This window comes from Gopherus flavomarginatus, chromosome 3 (assembly GCF_025201925.1).
Source record: "Gopherus flavomarginatus isolate rGopFla2 chromosome 3, rGopFla2.mat.asm, whole genome shotgun sequence".
Lineage (NCBI taxonomy): Eukaryota > Metazoa > Chordata > Testudines > Testudinidae > Gopherus > Gopherus flavomarginatus.
In genome coordinates, this window is record NC_066619.1 from 53815387 (window position 1) to 53822874 (window position 7488).

The following is a 7488-nucleotide window of genomic DNA, read 5'->3' on the forward strand; positions in this document are numbered from 1 at the left end:
ATTTTCAAGAAGGCAACCAAAGTGAAGAAACTCGGATTAAAGCTCAAACACCATCCTTCATTCCCCAATTAAGTGTTTTCTTTGGTTGAAACGGTACTTTATAAATGTACATTAAGGAAGAGTAAAATGTGTAACTCTTTTACAGTGGGAAAAACATGCTGTCTTTCATTAAATATTTGGACTTCAGTGTTTTATGCTTTAAAAATAACTACTTACTCAGATTATATTTTTTTATGCATAACAATTCATCATTTGAAGTCTGGGTTTGTTCAACAAATCTTTAAGGTCTGAAAGATTTACAGCATTTTTTGAAGAGAGAAAGAGAGAGAGAAGTGTAATAAACTAAATAGTTACTGTTTTCTTGAGTGATTGCTGCATAAAACATGCCTTTGAGAAAGAAAGGTTACCTTGATTCTGAGATAATATTTTGGCCTTTCCCATTATTGTTCTCAAAAGCCATCACTCTTTCTAATATATACAAACCAATGTATACACTAGATGCTCAACATATTATTTCTTCTTGCTTTGTACCTTGTAACATATAAACTACTGAGTATATACATGACTCTCTTGAAATGCTAAATGCAGTCCAGTTGACTTAGACAGTTTTGCATTACTGCCTATCTAGAAGACTATTAGTCAATGGGGGCGGGGGAGTCCTGTGATCTAAAATTCAAAAGCCTTGACACAGGTAATTCTGATATTGCTGCAGAATTTTAGCAAAACAGCCTTTTGAAAGGCTTGCCAGCCATACTGTAGGGGAAAAAATGAAATGAAAATGGTAGGAAAACAAAAGTGGATAAAAATACCTGCAGACACTCAGGGGCTCCAACAATTGTGAATGATTTTCTGAGCAAAACTGAGTTTAAAAAAGGAGAGCCAGGAAATGACTTGCCCTCATAAAACAAACCCTACCTAAACGAGGACCATCTTTTCAGCTGGAATCCTTCCTCCACTTCCAGTCACCTTTTACATCCCTCCCATTCAGCCTTTTTGTTCTCAACACCGTTCTGTACCACTCGTCAATAACTATATTTCTGCTTTCTTTCTATTGTCCTCCCTTCCCACTGTCTATGCTTCTAGCAAACCTTTCTCCTAAATATCCGTTTGGCATCTTTCCAATCGGCATCAAACCTTTTTCCACACAATGCTTGCCAGCATCTGGACCTCACTCCCTGTTCCTTATTTCCCAAATGACCACCCTCCCACTCAAGGCCAACACCCGAACACTCATTTCTTTGAGGGGAACCACCACCCCAAAAAACTGGAAATAATGCAGAAATCCTAAAAGACTGCCTACTTACCATGAGTTCTAGGCATAGCAGCGGATGGGGCTTGTCTATCCAAGGTATACAACGTTGCCTATAGAAAGCGAAAGCAGGCATATTCCAAGACCATGTTGTGTTTTAACCATAAATTGCAGTTTATCCGCTTTCCCAGATTCGATCGTGACTCCCATGTACTGAGCAAGTCATAGCTGCCTGCGCAGCATGAACGTAGTAATATTTTGGGTGAGTAGTTTACTAACATTGAAAAAAAACAACAGCATGTTATTTCCTTTCTGTGACAGGAAAGGCTAGATATATTTCTATTTTTTACTGTTATTCCTGTTCTGTTTTTGTTGTGGAATTGCATTTGATATTATAAATATTTTCTGTGCTGCTTTCAACAAAAATATACATTAGAAGAAACTTATATTTAAGATGATTCCATTAACTTGATCACAGAATAAAATTCATACACATCTTCCAAAAGGCTTTAAAATAATTGGGAGTTTCGCATGTGTAAATCAATTGGTCTCCAGCTACTGGTGGTTTTTTATCACACTTCCTGCTTGTTTAATCTAATAGAACCATGGCTCAATGCTCCAATGCCCTTCCTCATGAGAGCAGTCTTACTAACTGTAATGGAACTACCTGAATGAGTAAGGTTTACTTACATTCCAGTGCTGCAAAGATCTATTTATGTGCTTAACTTTGTGCACTATGAGTAGTCCCAAATGAATGGGATTATTCACAGTGTGTAACGTTAAATGCATGAGTAAATCTCTGTAGGATCAAGCCTTCTATAGATGAGGGTTAAAGCCCCAGGGACCTTGCCAAAGAGTCCTCTGGGACAGTTAGGGAATAAATGGATTATTTTAACATTTAATATTAAAACTCCCACTGTCTCTAAAGTTTTATCATGCAGGCACCTGTGTCATCATCAAGTAGTATTATAAAGGGCCAAAATCTACCTTTGTGCATGCATGCAAATCTCCTGTTTACTTCACTGAGAATTGTATATGAGTATCCAACAGAAGAATTTGCTCCACAGATTGCAGGTCAACTCCAGCAATGTTTGCAGGGGTCTGAATATTTTTACTTAGTTTTATTTTTATGTACTGGATATTTCTACAGTGCTCTTTATCATAGTATTAAGCCTGAAAAGTAAGCACTATGGAAAGTGCCGCTGGGTAAATAGTGAAGTTAGGCCATCGTTTTTATTCTAGTTAATTAAAGAACAGCTGAAAATCCTGTTTTCCATTTTCAGCACATGGTTCCGATTACATCTGCTGAAAAACGAACCCTGGATTTGATCAAAGCATTCACCCTCTTTTTCTTCTTCTTTTCCATTTTGCCTTTTGAGCCAGTACAATGTCCTCTTTCATTTAACAAGGTGATTGAAGTGTGGCTTTAAAGATCAATTTTATTTTCACCAAGAGTAGGAGGTACAAGCTGTAAAGGGGCAGATAGGCTCACGCAGTTGTGTTTGTGTCAGTTGATACAGCATTTCAGGACCATGGAAGAAGATGAGGGATTACTCGCCATTGAAGACAGTTTTCCAAACACATTTGTGCTTTCAGGCTTTGTACTGTCTGAAATATGAACATCAATTTGCTCAATATGTGAAAGGTATTTGAGGGCATTTATATTTGTTACTGTATTAGGCAGATAGTCAGTATGGACAACCTATTCCAGAAAGTAACTGAAATCTCTATCCAAATAAATTAATTTCAGGACTACTTCCATTGCTTGTAACAGAGAGAAACCACAGCTTTTACTAAGATTTTCTTTGAATTTTTGGATATTATTAGTGTTTTAAAGGAGCAAGGGAAAACCATTGTCATATGCATCATAGAAATTGGAGATGGAAAAGATCTGAACTATTAGGTCATCTTGTGCATCTTCTTGCCAATGCTGTGCAGAGAATTGGCTTGAATAGAACATGAGACAAAGGGCCAGACTGTACTGGTAAGGCATGGAGCTGTGGGAGGCCATGTGCCACAAGGAAAATAATGCCTCCGGGAGCTCCTGGGGAGTGCAGCTGCTATGCCACATCTGAGGCGAATGCAGTGTGCACTCCCCTCCATGGCTGGCCAGCTCTGCTCTGCCTCCTCCAGGCCTCTTTGGAGAGGCTAGTGGCCTGCGGTTGTTGACCTATGTAGTCGTTGCACTTGGGAAAGCACAAAGGCTGCAATTTGGTCAGTTACTGAACAGAGGGGTGCAAACGAGGAAAAGGCTCCGTCTGCCCAACCTGATATAATCACACAAGTTCGGCCACCATCTAGCCCAAGAAGCTAACGAGATTCTGTCCTCCATTCAAGAATACTCATCCCATATTGTACTCAGGGAAAATATCAGTTTCCCATTGATAAATAAAGTGAATTTCCTGCTCTCTTTTCTGCAGGTCTTCATGAATAGTACAAATACCCAACACAGTCACCCCTAAGCTAAGGCTGCCCTGGACATCTTTAACATGTTTTGTTAACAAAGATATGAGGACTTTTGCTCATAACTCCACAGGCAACAAGTAAAGAGAAAACAAACAGCTTGTGATAAGTAAATGGGACATACGTACCTAATTCTATGCATCAAATGGAAAAACATTGATTTCATTGTACAGGCAAAGCCACTTAAGTGGGATGCAGTTAATCAGGACAGACACTTTAATGGAACAGCATTGGGAGAATGGATTTCATTTCTCTGGATTAAAATGTATTTGTGATTTGTTGTTTTAATAGAATGCTTGTTAACAACAAAGGCCTGTATGGGGGATGGGTGATAGACTGTTTTCCTGCATCAAACATGGACATAGAGGTACTAATTGTGTTTATTATGCAATATAAATGTAATGAACAACGCATGTTCTTAAATAACATCAACTGCAACAGGCAAGATGTATAAGGAACTTTCTCTGGCCATGATGAAAGATTGTGTGGCACTGCAGAAACCTACTGCTGTTTCTCTTCAGACCGTGATTAATTCTGTCTCTCTAAGAGCCAGACTGGTCAATCCAAACATAAACCGGGAAGATTTTATCAAAATGGCTAATGAACATGAATCAGACACAGAAGTCCAGGTACATAGTCAGCGAATCAGCAGAAAGCTTCAGGTCTGAGTTCAATACATCCTCACAGTGGCCCAGAGGAGTCCTAGGCCAAGATTTTCCAAAGTGACTAGTGGTTTTGAGCACCTCCATTTTTAGACTGCCATTCTGAGACACACTAAAAGGGCCTGATTTTCAGAGAGAGTGCAACATAGCATTTCTTTCTCCTTAACCATGGAGAGGAGAGGTCACTTTTCTCCCTTTCTTCTATTGTTACCGGAAGGTGTTTTGACAGTCATGGGAGATCACTGATTGGAGTTTTGCTAACTCAGCCTTTTCAAGGTGTCAGTCATGGCATTCTGCAGCATACCTTCTGATCTGCTTTGTGCCTGAATGTCCCCCCATGAGATGTACCAAACACACCATTGTAGCATCTGGGGGTTCAGCAGCACACAGCCCTGTGAAATCTAATATGGCTCAGTCCTGCTCACCTCCCTGATGCATATAATCCTCATTGTAATCAACTAAACTACATGCAGGAGTAAGGCTAACAGGCCCGGTAGCAAGATTTCCTTCTGTGAGAGAAGTGTTCTGAACAAAAAACATTCTGTACCTGTATTAGTTGCTGTAAGTTTATATTGAAAAATCAAAACCTTACAATATATTAGATATAGTCTGCGGGGAACTGTTACCAGACATGCTGAAGTAAAGTTCACTCCACCCTCTTTTCTACAGTTTATGCGGAAGCCAAGCACAAGTGTTATATTAGATGTTACTATAGCAAGTGTACTCATGGGACTAATTCTCAAACCTGTATATCTAAAGGTAGGAGCCTAAATCAGCACTCAGGAGCCTAATACAAGTATTTAGGGGCCTAATTTTAGGTACCCGTGTTTCAAAATTGAAGTCAAAATTGGCATATCTACAGCATCTTTCATATGGGGATTTCAAAACCACTTATAAATATTTGTTAAATTAATCTTCACAACAGCCCTGAGAGGTTAGTGTTACACAGGGTAACCTGAGGCAATTAAGTGTCTTGTCCAAGATCAGACACAGAATAGTGAAGAGAGCCCAGGACTCTGGACAACCAGTCCCTGTCTCTAATTACCAGGTCATTTTCCACCTCATTTACACACCAGGAAGCTAAGATGCAGTGAGCTAATGTTAGAGACAGAGGACATGGCCTATAGGACAATGTTAACATCCTTTTCCTGATTACACACTAGAGAGGCACAGAATCATATATGCTGTTGTTTGCAATATGCACCATAGGCTTAGAGGGGAGAAAAACACCCTAATATGCAATCTGTGTTAGGGCACCTACAACTCAATGAACATACCCGAAGACTTTGTTTGTTTGACTTCGTTTCTGCCACTGAGTGCAGAATGTTGGTAGACAAGGAACACCCGAAAACCCAGCCCTCTGCTATAGTGTAGGCTACCCATAAAGTCTTCTAATCAAACAGTTCAGCAGCTGAGGCCACGTCCACACTACAGAGTAAAATCGAAATTAATAAAATCGATTTTATAAAACAGGTTTTATAAAATCGATTTTACGCGTCCACACTAGGGCACATTACTTCAGTGGTGTGCGTCCATGGTCCCAGGCTACCATCGATTTCTGGAGCGGTGCACTCTGAGTAGCTCAGTAAAAGAATGGGACCAATAACTTCGATTTCCATCCACACTAACCCTAAAGCAATATAGAAATATCGATTTTAGGGTTACTCCTCTCATTGAGCAGGAGTACAGAAATCGATTTTAAGACCCCTTAATATCGATTTTAAGTGCCTTGTAGTGTGGACGGGTACAGCGTTAAATCAATTTAACGCTGTAGTGTGGACCAGGCCTGAGAGTGAGGTGGGGAAAATGCCTGCATACTCCCGGCTTCTTGAGTCTGTGTATTTCAGTTTTATGACACAGCATTTCCCACAACGCAGCCAGCAAAGAAACAGATGGGAAATGAAATCAGCTGTCTCCAAGTTGTACAAATAAATATCTAGAAAGATAACACTGGATTCTCAGAACAATTGAGATATTTAACCTAAACAGATATGAAAAACTAGCCTGGGCTGCTGTAGGGCAATCAACCTTGTGTTGCAAGAGTGTGAAGGAAGCAAAATACTGTATCCTCTTCCCTCCCTTGCTGCTTTTTCAGTAGGCTCTCTCTCTCCTTAGCTGGGCTCTGGGAAAATATGGCAATTCTCCTACTAACAAATCATATGAGTATTTTGTTTAGTCTCACTGGGCCTGGGGCAGCAATCAGGCACGAAGAGAGCAGCCCAACATGATTACGATTTATGGTAACTCCTCAGTAATAAGCTGCAGTAAGCCCACTATATACTGTTGTTTTTTTAAAGGGTGACTTTGCTTCTAATTTAATGCATAGAGTAGCAGGCTGCAGCATATTTTCAAGTTTTGCTTTAATAACTGCAGCACATGGAACGGATATAGGGACTCCCATGTTGATTTGCTATCAGAGAGCCGCTCCCACACTAAAACACCAAATCCCCCCTGACTATCCTTGAACTCTGAGAAGTAGGGATCAGAATCCAACACAGACCAAGAGTCTTATTTGTCATTTATCCAGATAGGATAAAAACCAACATAAATCCTCATGCTTCCATGTATATGCTAACTACTACTAACTGGTTATTCCATAATTATCTATTATGGGCTTTCACAGGTGAGCTGATGAAAAGGGAGCCGTAGGTTCACGGTTGCTTGTGACTAGTTCATCTCCCAGCCCATGAATTGTAATGGGAACACATGACAGGCACCAGGCCTGCTGGAGAATATAAGAACAGCCTGAGGTCAATCAGGGGAAAGATTCAAAACCGATAGGAGAGCCTAATGTCTCTAAAGGACCAGCTCAATCTGTAACATGGGAGTTATGTACCTTCCTCTGTCTAGTGCATCTAATATTGATTGTTGTCAGTCACAGTGTAGATGGACTACAGGCCTGCATTCCCAGTTACAAAGTAGATAGTCCAGATGCAGCTGTGCTAAAGAAAGCCTGAGGAGGAAATGACCCATGGGATATGTGTGTCGGGGAGAGTATAATGAATGTGAAGTTCAAATTTTAAAGGGAATATTCCATCTTCTGAACCCCATGGATTTGCCTTCTGCAAAGCCCATTTATTTGGCCTGGGGAGAGACATGGGTCTCATTGTGCTA